The 12,535-nt window shown below is 42.9% G+C and overlaps 1 protein-coding gene across 1 annotated transcript in view; it reads left to right on the top strand.

Moving 5' to 3' along the window:
• Positions 1-1,068: 1,068 nt before the first annotated feature.
• The window catches only part of arih2 (ariadne homolog 2 (Drosophila)), a 102,035-nt gene continuing 90,568 nt past the window's right edge, over positions 1,069-12,535 (top strand). The window contains exon 1 of the mRNA XM_063068217.1: positions 1,069-1,231. The gene's annotated coding sequence lies outside the window, so the exon portion shown is untranslated. The remainder of the gene's footprint in view (positions 1,232-12,535) is intronic.

The raw sequence follows: 12,535 nt of genomic DNA, 5'->3' as shown, positions 1-12,535 counted from the left end.
GGAGCTGCAGGCACGGGTCAGAGGCGAGACTGGGGAGCTGCATGCACGGGTCAGAGGCGATACTGGGGAACTGCATGCACGGGTCAGAGGCGAGACTGGGGAGCTGCATGCACGGGTCAGAGGCGAGACTGGGGAACTGCATGCACGGGTCAAGGGCGAGACTGGAGTTACACGCACGGGTCAGAGGCAAGACTGGGGAGCTGCAGGCACAGGTCAGAGGCGAGACTGGGGAGCTGCATGCACGGGTCAAGGGTGAGACTGGGGAGCTGCACGCTCGGGTCAAGGGCGAGACTGGGGAGCTGCACGCACGGCTCAGAGGAGAGACTGGGGAGCTGCACGCAGGGGTCAAGGGCGAGACTAGCGTTACACAGATGGGTCAGAGGAGAGACTGGGGAGCTGCAGGCACGGGTCAGAGGAGAGACTGGGGAGCTGCAGGCACGGGTCAGAGGCGAGACTGGGGAGCTGCAGGCATGGGTCAAGGGAGAGACTGGAGTTACACGGACGGGTCAAGGGCGAGACTGGGGTTACACGCACGGGTCAGAGGAGAGACTGGGGAGCTGCAGGCACGGGTCAGAGGAGAGACTGGGGAGCTGCAGGCACGGGTCAAGGGCGAGACTGGAGGTACACGGACAGGTCAAGGGCGAGACTGGAGGTACACGGACGGGTCAAGGGCGAGACTGGGGTTACACGCACGGGTCAGAGGAGAGACTGGGGAGCTGCAGGCACGGGTCAAGGGCGAGACTGGGGTTACATAGATGGGTCAGAGGAGAGACTGGGGAGCTGCAGGCACGGGTCAGAGGCGAGACTGGGGAGCTGCAGGCATGGGTCAAGGGAGAGACTGGAGTTACACGGACGGGTCAAGGGCGAGACTGGGGTTACACGCACGGGTCAGAGGAGAGACTGGGGAGCTGCAGGCACGGGTCAGACGCGAGAGTGGGGACTGCACGCACGGGTCAAGGGCGAGACCGGGGCTGCAAGCGCAGATAAGGAGAGGAAGGCGGCTGCGTGTATTGATCTGGGACGCGTGAGCTCAACGTCGACGCTACTTCCGGCCGACAATCCCCGGAAGTGACGGGGACTGGTGAGTTCCGCTCGCGCTGCGTTTCCACGGCGGCCGCAGGAGTGGATCGCGGGCCTGAGGCGGAGTGGGAGCGGCAACGGCAACGGCGTCTGGCTCCGTCGTCCGGGCCTGAGGTGGGCAAGAAACGGGCTCCGAGGACCACCGAGCTGAGTAAGTGCGGCCGCCCGTGGCCCGAGACTCTCCCGTCATCCCAGGGTAAAGCGTGCAGGGGGTGAGGGACGCGGCTGGTTACCAGTGTCCAGCATTGGACAGGCCACCAACAGGATCACCAAGCTTCCAGCCTGAACTGAGGAAACAAAATTTATTATTAACGTCTAGAACCTATCACCACTTCTGGTATTAACTAACATTAACTAGGTTAAAAGAGACCGTTAGCAAGATTGCTCCAGTGAATTAACTGGATTAAAGATAAGGCAGGCAGAAACATTATTAGTTAACCCTACCAAGACTAGTTAAACGTTTCCAGAATTAACCAGAGCAGTGAGATTCGCAGCTATTAACAGCAGCACTACTAACTTGCATTAATCAAATTAGGCTAATCATCTATCAGCTATTGAGTAAATCAGTGGACACCAGAAAAGCTAAATTTTAACCAGAATAACACACACAATGCTGGAACTCAAGTCGGACAACATCTATAGGGAGAAATGAACTGACCTTCATGGAAGCTGCCTCACCTGCCGTGTTCTTCCAACAGTTTGTATGTGTTGCTCAAGGTTTCCTGCATCTGCGGAATCTCTTGTGCCTCTGATTAATGAGAATAAGATTACACTATCATTAACCATTCCTAGCAAAAGCTCCTTGTATGAACCACAACACTAGTTATCAGTTGGAGGAATAGTTACCAGTAGTTTAAAGGAAAACATGGATGAGTGACTGGATAAACTTGGGTTGTTTTCTCTGGAGCAGTGGAGGCTAAGGGGAGATCTGATGGAGGTTTATAAGATTATGAGAGGCATAGATAGAGTGGGCAGGAAGTATCTGTTTCCCAGTGTTGAAATGTCTAATGCCAGAAGGTGTGCATTGAATGTGAGAGGGGGTAGGTTCAAAGGGGATGTGAGGAGTAAAGTTTTTACTGGGAGAGTGGTGGATGCCTGGAATGCGTTGCCTGGTATGGTGTTGAAGGCAAATGCATAAGCCTGCAGGAGACATTTAGGCAGACCCATTAAAATGAGGAAGAAGGAGCGATACGGACAATGTGTAGGCAGGAGGTGTTAGTTTTTGGGTTTTTTTGATTTACTTTTTAGCTGGTTCGGCACAACAAGTAGAGTTGATGGTGGTGATGAGAAAAGAACATGGCCTGCATGGTGGGGCTCCCTGATGGATGCTGCTTTCTTGTGGCAGTGCTGCATGTAAGTGTGTTCAGTGGCACGGAGGGCTTTGCCTGTGATGGACTGGGCTGCATCCACCACTTTCTGTAGCCGTTTCCTTTTCTGGGCATTGGTGTTTCCGTACCAGGCTGTAATACAACTATTTAGGATCCTCTCCACTCTGCATCGATGGAAGTTTGTCAAGTTATTGGTGACGTGCTGAATCTGCGCAAACTTCTCAGAAAGTAGAGGTGCTGTTGTGTCTTTTTTGTTATGGCATTTGCATGTGCTGGTCCCAGGACAGATCCTCTGATACGTTAATGCTAAGCTGCTGACCCTCCAGCTTCTTTGTCCTTTCATTGATAATCAGCTCTTTGGTTTTACTGAAGTTGAGCTTGAGGAATCCTTCCTTGAAGATGTCCTGAATGCTGGGGAGGATAATGCCAGTGATGGACACAAAACTGTGAAAAGCTGCAGCATTAAGGGATGGGTTGGGGGAATCCTTGTGCATAAAACAGGAGGCTAATAATTAAGTGCAGTAGACAATAAGGAGGGCTAAATAATTTTTTTTTCAACAAGGTTGAAGTATAAAAGTAGGAAAGTCTTAATGCAGCTATATATTGGATTAGTGAGACCACTGTGATCAGTTATGGTTCCTTTATTTCAGGAACGCTGCTGGGTATGAGGGATTGTCAGGTGAGGGTCGGTGAGCACGTTGGTGCCATAGTTATTGAGTGCTAGGAGGTCTCATTAAACAATGTAAGATTCCTCGGAGGTTAGATAGATGTTAGAAATTTGAGAGAGCTGCGAGCTGGAGAACATTGTTTCAGATTAAGGCGGTGCTTATTTGGGGAAGATCATGGCGGGAAGATCATCTCTGACAGTTGAGTGTTTGCTATTTCTTTCTACAGAGGCCTATGGGGGCAGAGTTTGTGTGTATATTGAAGGCTGAGATTTCAAAAAGGAAAGGAATTAGATTATGAGGAAAATGCAGAAAAGTGATCTTGAGCAATATCAGATCATCTAGCATTCTATGAAAGAGACTAAATGGCCTACTCGCAATCTTCCTTTTGATAGGTGTTGGCCATTAATAATCAGTATTAACGAATGTCAGTGGTAATGATGCCAGAATTATTTAGTGCAATAATAACAATGCAGATTCATTGCTAACTGAGCATTGAAGGCTGCAGTGAGATAGATTAACACTCACCTCTAAAGATCCAGGGAACTGCTGAGTGTTCTGTGATGCCACTGAGCATCAACTGTTGTAGCTGCAATAGTACCAACGGCATTAATACTGCCAAGAAGGGTTTACTGTGTATGGCAAGACCAGCATCATTAAATATTCTAACTCAGCACATTCTCTGCAGAGTAACAGCAAAAGTGCTCTGTTCTCAGAGATATATTTTCTGTCAGTGGCCTTCTGAGTTATGCCAAACAGTCTGATGTTTTAAAGTTTGCTAGAACATTACCCATATTGGTACTCTCCAAGAGGTGAGTGGAATGCAGCAGAAGTACAAGTTAATGGCCATTAAAAACATCAACTGAAGTTATGTTTCAGGATTCTTTATCAAATGCTAAAATAATGAATAAGTATTTTTTTTGGTATTAAAGGGACTTCCAGTGTTGGCTTTAGAATGTATATTTACAAGATTTAATTTTGGTTGAGGTGTTAGTAAGGATTATAATTGTATTGAAGACATGAAAATTTATGCATGTCTTTTGAGGAAATGTTGAATCAGCTAGGGCCTTTCTCTTTGGCTTGAAGGAGGGTGAGAGATGATTTGATAGAGGTGTATAAGATGATAAGAGGCACAGATAGAGCCAGTGACTTTTCCCCAGGGCGGAAATGGCGAAACCAGGGGCACAAATTTAAAAGTGATTGGAAGAAAGTACGGGGGGAATGTCAAGGTAGTGTGTTTTTTTTTTACAGAGTGGTGGGTGCATGTAGTGCGCTGCCAGGGGTAGTGGTAGAGGCAAATACAGTATATTAGAGATATCTAATCTCTTAGATAGGCTCACAGATGAAAGAAAAGTGGAGGACAATGTGGGAGGGAAAAGGGTTATTAGATTGATCTTAGACTAGGTTAAAAGTTTGGCACAACATTGTTGGCCGAAGCATCTGTACTGTGCTGCACTGTTCTGTGTCTGCCACTATTTAGTATTTCTTTTCTCCAGTTCCCCTGTGCAGCCTTTGATTACTATGCTGGATGCTGCTGGAATTGGCTCTTTTCTCAAATTAATGTATGAGCCTAGCTGGTGAGTGTGATCAGGCTGTTCAGTGTAAGAGTTCATCAAAGGTCCATCTTGTCACTATAGCAGAACGCTATTATTTTCTGGACATCACTTGACCATCTCAAATCGGTTCTGAGAAGGTGGTAGTTACCTGTTGTCTGTCTTAAACTGTTGCAGTCCTTCCAGAGAGTGTGCTTTCAGTGTGATGTTAACTTGGCAGCTGCGTGATGATCAAGCAATGGTGATATTTCTCCGAGTCAAGATGGAGGGTATGGAGGGTACCTGCAGGCACTGAAGTACTCATGTGCCTGCTGCCTGTCCTTCCTGGTTGCAGTTCTAGGGGAGGTGTTTGTGCAGGTTTTGGAGCTGCTGTTGCGTTTATGTTATTTCATCCTGGCATCAATTTCCTTTACAGGAATTTCTTAAGCAAACAGTTTTTTTTAGAGTTCTACCTTCTTGGCATTCAGTAACAGGAGGGTCTTTGTAGATATTCTCTGTAACATCTTTGCAGGAATGTTACTAAGCTTCTTCCTGGACCTTGTGATGCATCAGTGTGATCATTGAAACCTATTGAATGTTGAAAGGCATAGATAGAGTGGATGTGGAGAGGACGTTTCTTATAGTAGGTGAGTCTCAGCAAAGGGCACAGCCTTAGAAAAGAGGGACGTCCATTTAGAACAGGGCTGAGGAGGAATTTCTTTAGATAGAGGGTAGTGAATCTGCAGATTTCATTGCCACAATGCTGTGGACGCCTGGTTATTAAGCATATTTAATGATTAGGTTGATAGGTTCTTGATTAGGTTGTCAAAGGTTACTGGGAGAAGGCAGGTGAATGACCTATTCTGCTCCTGTGAATTATGGTCTTATGGACCCGTTGCTCCGGTAGGCAAATCAGAGTGGATCTAAGTTGCTTCTCAGGCAGGAGTTGATGTGTTTCATCACCAGCCTCTGAAAACACTCCATCACTGTGTATGTAAGTGCTATTAGGTGATAGTCATTGAGGCAGGTCACCAAGCTCTTCCAGAGCACCGGTGTAATTGAAGCAGATAGGTATCTCAGACTGCGGAAGTGAGAGGTTAAAGATCTCAGTGAACACTCCAGCCAGTTGATTGTCATAGGATTTTAGTACTGAGCCTGGTACCCTGCCTGGGCCAGACGCTTTTTGTGGTTTCACTCACCTGAAGGCTCCTTGCATGTCGGCCTTGGAGACTGATCTCGTAGGATCATCGGGGATTTGGGAGTTTGTGATGGTTTCTCCATGTTTTGACAGTCAAAGCGAGCATAGAAGGCATTGAGATTATCTGGAAGTGAAGCCCCACTGTCATCTTTATCGCTTGATTTAACTTAAGAGCTGATAATATTCAAGTTTAGTCCCGAATTGCCACTTAGCCCATGAGATTGCTTTTTGTGGTGGATGAGCTGAAATCTGGGCAGTACTTTCCTCTCATCTCTCTGTTTCTTTTACTCAGACCTTTCATTGCATTTTTTTGTGGGCAAACAATGCTGTTTCTGGATCCGTTACTTTTAAATAAGTCTTGGTGGAATTGTGTGATTTATTTTACAATCCTACGGATCAAAAGAAGGTGCAGCACAGTTAGTCCTGGTGTGGAAGAAACACTCTGTTGTCAACTGAGATGTCTCTGCAATTTCAGAACATGAGATTCTTCAAACAATTAACGAATACAAGCTTTCATGAAGGCACGATGAAAGAAAACGGAGTGCATAAAAATAACAGATTGTAATCCAAAAGCAAGATACTGCAGGTGCTGAAAGTTTGAAATATCTGGAAGAAAGTGTTGAAATACTCCCAGCCTCCATTCCAGGAAACTTCTGTACATGATATTGGTGAGACACTGCCTGGAATATTGTGTGCAATTTTGGTTGCTATGTTAACGGAAGGATGTGATTAAGCTATAGAAAATGCAGAAAAGATTCCCGAGGATGTTGTTGGCACTTGAGAGCTTGAGTTATACAGAGAGACGGGATAGGCTGGGAGTGTTGAAACATGGATGAATTAGGATGAAAGGCCTGTTTTCTGACTGTATAACTCTGTCTTTGTGATTAACAGAGTTGATATTTTGGATCGATGATTTTTTTATTGGTGTGCTGCAGGTGCTTTAACCTTGAAATTGGGCTCACAATGGTGGTGATCCTTTTGTGGGTCTCCATTTTGGAAGGAAATTTCCAGTGTCATGATTATTTTGAGTTTTTCTGTGAAATCTGTGTTACATATTGCCAAACAAATTGGTGTTATTTCTGCATCCCATGCTGATTTTTCATATCATATATAAATATCACATATTTAAAATTAATGTTAATACTTAAAAAAAAAAATCTGTGCTGGAGCTTTGGCAGATCCCTAGCCAAGGTCATTGCGAGGAGAATTAGTGGACATTCTTTCTTTGGTTGCATTGAAGCATGCATTTCAGACAGTAGATGATAGTGCAGGGTAGCAAAAAGGGTAATGATATTCAGAATCTCTTGGGAAGGGTCAGAGCATAAAAGCATGTGTTTGTAGACCCAATTAGTATCAGAGCGTGGAAAAAATCTGCAAGGACAAAACTGAAGACTCATTATCTAAATGTATTCACAACAAGGTGGATTAATTAAGATGAAATGGAAATAAATGGGTAGGATCTAATAGCAATTGTAGAAACGTAGTCATGCAGTGACCAAGATTGGGAATAAAATATACCAGGATACTTGTAGAATGAGAAGACTGAATGGAAAGGGAAGAAGCTCTTTTAATAAACAATATGATAAAGGCAGTTGAAAGAATTTTGACTTGGAAAATCAGGAAGTAGAATAAGTTTGGAGTTTAGAAATATGAGCGTGGGTGCTATCTTTAGGCCCCCAAACAGTTGTGATAATTTAGGGCAAACCCTCTTAAGCTCATCATCCCAACTGAGCTACAGGCTGCTGACAGCCGTTCATTGTAGTCCTCTGTCCCGGGCCTGTGTGTGATGTATGTATGTGTGTATATACATACAACAATATTATGGAGGATTTATTTCTAAAGTGTATAGGGGACACTGTTTGAGATCTAATGTTTAGATTATTATGTTGATGAATCTTTGAGGGGATAGGCCATTTTAGACTTTGTATTGGGCAATGCGAAAGGGTCAATTAATATTTGGGTAAATTGGCCTTTTGGGAAGAATGGTCCAAATATTATAGAATTTTATATCAAGATTGAAAGTGGTTAAAACCAAAGAACACTGCAGAGGTATGAGGTATGAATTGGGAAACTATTGTGCTGAATGAGCAACAAATAATCCGCTAGGGGAACATAGCAGGTTGAATGGCATTTGTTGGGTGGGTTTGGATGGAGGGGGGAGGAGGAATTGTCAGCATGGAATGAGCATATGAACACATAGTTTACCGCAAATTTATCCATTTTAAGATGCACAACCCCACAGCACAAGTGGATCATTCATGGCTAATAATACATTAAGAGGAGTACAGTTGAGCACCTTTATCAGAAATTCCAAAATTCAAAAGCCTCCAAAATCTGAAAATTTTTTGAGCGCTGACATGACATCACAAATGGAAAATTCCACAAGGTGATGTGCAGATCTCTGCACACTATAGATAGTTCTGAGAACTGACCTCGCATAAGTAATGAACAGAAGTTAATGAAAAATAAAAAAAATCATTGTAACAGTGAAAAATGAAGATCTTGAGGATGTATTGAAAGAGTGGATTCATCACCGTTGGAGTGAACATGTGCTGCTTAATGGTATGTTGATGTTGAAACAAAGGTCTATCACAATAAACTGAAAATTGAAGGTTGTTGTGAATATTCAGCAGGCTGGTTGCAGAAATTAAGAAAAGGCACGGCATTAAATTCATTGAGGAGTTTGCCAAGATCGTCGCTGATGAAAATCTAAGATGCTATATGGCTGAATCAGTGCACATGTGTGATAAGCAAGTGTGAGACAAAGACTGCTTATCGGTAGCACATAAATTTGAGTTGGGAATGATGACAATGTCACTGACTGTCCACCTGGGTGGCCTAGGTAGTGATAGCTTTTAAAAAAAATATTATATAAAACTACCTTCAGAGTATATGCATAAGCTGTATATGGATTTTGTGTTTAGACTTGGGTCCCATCCCCTAGGGTATCTCATTCTATACTGCAAATATTCCAAAATCTGAAACATTTCTGGCCCAAGCATTTTGGATAAGGGGTGCTCAACCTGTGTTATGTGAAAAGGAACCGCCCAGTCCCTTTTGGGAAGGAGCAGTAAGCTTGACGACTGAGGTAGTTTAAAAAACTAAGGAGGACAAAAGATGGATAAGGAAAAGGTAAAATATTGACAGGAATCTCATGGGCACGATTAAAATGGGCTGTTAAAACTTTACATATATGTAAAATGGAAACAAATTTAACGCAGGTTTCTTACAAATTTGGGAGAAATTATGGTAGAAAATAAGGACAGAAAATATTTTTTAAAGTGAAAAAATTGCAGATGCGGGAAATCTCAAAAAAAGAAATTCATAAAATATTCATCGTTTGGCTCTTTGTTAGAATTGATGAGGATAAAAAGTTGATGGCACAGAAAGGGTGGAGCAAAGGGAATTTTTCTGATCGAAATCTTGTTGAAGTTGGCATAAGGTGAAGTGTGATCCATTGAATGTGGTTACTGGTGGGGTCATTTGTACTTGTATTATAATAATCATACTGATAACTGGTGAAAGATATATTGCTTTATTCAAACTCCTAATTGCAAAGAAAATGAGCAGTTTCACAGCCTTTATATTACTTTCTCTAAATCCCAGACTACAGATTTCTCCTTTGATTGTTGATCTGAGAATCTCGTGGTTTCGGGGTTCAGTAAAGAAGTAAATCCTGTTTGTGAGACCCATCCCACTCCTATTCCTCCTCTTCCTCTCAAGTGAATCGTTGATCATCCAGTCTAGAACTAGATACTTCATCCCCCTTTAACTCATTGCAGCTGACTATTGATTTCTGCAATTTGATCTCCATTTTCCACTTTAGTTGTGTTGCATCTTTTATTGGTTCTGAGCCAGTCACCTACAGAGGAGAGTATGACTGACGTTTCCTGACAGTCTATACCATGACTTTGCACTCCAAATGCATTCGACCAGGCCTCAGTACTAAGGTACTTTTCTGCCTTAGGCTAAGCCTCTAGTTATTGCATTCCCTCAAAGTTGCAATGTAAGTTAATGGGCTGGTTAAGAAGGTATCTGGTTTGCTGGGTCTCATTAGTTGGGAAGTTGTGTTCAAGAGCCATGAGATAATGTTGCAGCTCTGTAAAACCCTGGTTAGAGCACACTTGGAGTATTGTGTTCAGTTCTGGTTGCCTCATTATAGGGATGATACGGAAGCTTTAGAGAGGGTGCAGAAGAGATTTGGTTATTAATACAAAAGATGCATTTTACCATGTTTCGATGAAAATGACATATAGATCTGAAGCTGTCTGTGGCAATTCCTTCAAGAAGCTTACCACAATCTTTTCATCTTGGAGGTGGGTATTAAATATCAGTGATGCGTTACCTTCATTTTGAATTTCTCATCCTTATTTACAAAACTTCACATTCTGTTTTTTTTCTTCCTGCATTATCACCCTTGGATGTCTGCTGTCTTCCAATTCTGGCCTTATATTTACATTTGCATTTAAGGTTTCCACCAACAGGTGGTTGTCTACATTTGCCAGACCCTTCAGCTTTGGAATTCTGTTGCTAAACCCCTTAACTCCTATGCCTCTAATTTTTGGACAACTTTGAAAACCCATCTGCTTTAATATCTTTTAAATTGGATTCTGATTTAATTTGGTAAAAATCATGTGAAGCACCTTTGGACTGTTAGAAGTCCTGTGCAATATAGATTGATCTTTGCAGTGCTCATTCAGCTTTCAAAAGTTAGAAACGATGCCTGTGCGAATATGTGATGGCCATTTCTCAGGTTCAGTTTCTCCTCTAATTAAAAAAAAAGATAATATATATAAATTCAATAGTCTTGAAAACTATTTAATACTTCATGGTTGCAATATGTTACTAAATTTGTATTTCCCATTTACTTCCGCTTTTGGACATGTAAACTTCTTTGAAAAAGTATGGTGAGGTACTGCCAAAGGAAATTAGTTATCAAAGTATGTATATATGTCACCATATACTACCTTGAGATTTACTTTCTTGTAGGCATTTACAGGAAATGCAATAGATTTTATGATCATATTGTGCATGTATGAAATTACTTAGATATGTTTTCACTTGTAGAGAGTCCAGATTCCTTGGAATGTAGAAGATTGAGAGGAGATTTGATTGAGGTATACAAAATTATTAGAAGTGTAGATAGAGTAAATGCAAGCAGGCTTTTTCCACTGAGGTTGGGTGGCTGTATAACTAGAGGTCAGGGGTTAAGGATGAAAGGTGAAAAGTATTAGGCAAACAAGAGGGGAAACTTCTTCACTCAGGTGGTCATGAGAGTGGAGCAAGCTGCCAGTGCAAGTGGTGCATGTGAGCTTGATTTCAACGTTTAAGTGAAGTTTGTATAGGTACATGGATGTGAGGGCTATGGTCTCAATACAGGTTGATGGGAAAAGGCAATTTAAATGGTTTCAGCCCTGGTTGGATGGACGAAAGGGACTGTTTCTGTGCTGTACTTTTCTATGACTCTTAACAGTTAAGAGTCTGTAATTACAAGGGCATTACCAGTAAATCTCAATATCAATTCTGAAGAAATTTTGCCAAGTAAATGGTTACAATGTGAGATTTGTTTTGACATGGAACAGTTGGATGAATAGCAGAGATGTTGTTCAAGGGAAATATTAGGCCTCTATGAAGGAGAGAAGTTTCTGGAAGAAGCGTTAAGTGAAAAGGGATAGGAAGTGGCTGGCATGGAGCATAAACACCAGTAATTGCCCATGTGGAGAGTTGACGTGTTTCTTTCATATTTTGCAATCTGCAGAGCAGCTTCTCCTTTCTGTGTTAAGGAACAATGCACATTGAACTTCTGTTATTCTAATTTTATATGCTTTTGCTTTGAGAAGATGTTGATTTTAGGGGACTTCTTTTTCCTTCCCTTTTTGACATGAAGATTGGTAGCTATCCTCTACTTGATGGGTTTGGCAATTTGGCACACCAGGAAACATAGCACAGTTATGCATCTTACCCCTTTCACGCAAAGTATTTAATTGGAATTACCAGTGGAATAATGCTTTGTAACCAAGTTCTTGTATTTGTCAACTTGAATTCCTATTTAAGTTCCAACAGTTATATTGTTTGATTGCTGGTTTGTACTGCTGCTAGGTGTGAGTCAGCTCAAAAGCAAGTGGCTTGCATTTGACTCTGTTTATGATTGGGCTCTTGGCTTCCATTCCAGTGATGGGTTTGGTGGACAAGTACTCTTTGAGGATATGGAGTGCAGCGTTGGAGTTAATTTACCTCATGTTGTTCAAGTGACTGGAAGGTTTACTTTTGTGGCCAGTTTCCTTTTCCTGTTTCAGCAGACCACCCCCCCTCCCCCAGCATGGTAGTCTGCCAAGATGACGGCTTGACAGTTTCTGGGCATTGAGTTTAAGAACAGTCGTTAGTTGACTTGCTACTAGGATAAATCTACGCAACTATTCTAACTGAGATTACTGGCTGTCTACCAGCAGGAAAATCTAGCAATTTTCCAGCCGTTTTTCAAATCAGCAACCTTCTATCCATCTCCCCCATTTCACGTACATCTGCTCTCACTCCATCCTCCCGCCACCCCACTAGGAATAGGGTTCCCCTGGTCCTCACCTACCACCCCACCAGCCTCCGGGTCCAACATATTATTCTCCGTAACTTCTGCCACCTCCAACGGGATCCCACCACTAAGCACATCTTTCCCTCCCCGCCCCCGCATTTCGCAGGAATCGCTCCCTACGCAACTCCCTTGTCCATTCGCCCCCC

This window comes from Mobula hypostoma, chromosome 15, assembly GCF_963921235.1.
Source record: "Mobula hypostoma chromosome 15, sMobHyp1.1, whole genome shotgun sequence".
NCBI classification, from domain to species: Eukaryota; Metazoa; Chordata; class Chondrichthyes; order Myliobatiformes; family Myliobatidae; genus Mobula; species Mobula hypostoma.
This window is presented reverse-complemented; position numbering and strand designations above follow the sequence as displayed.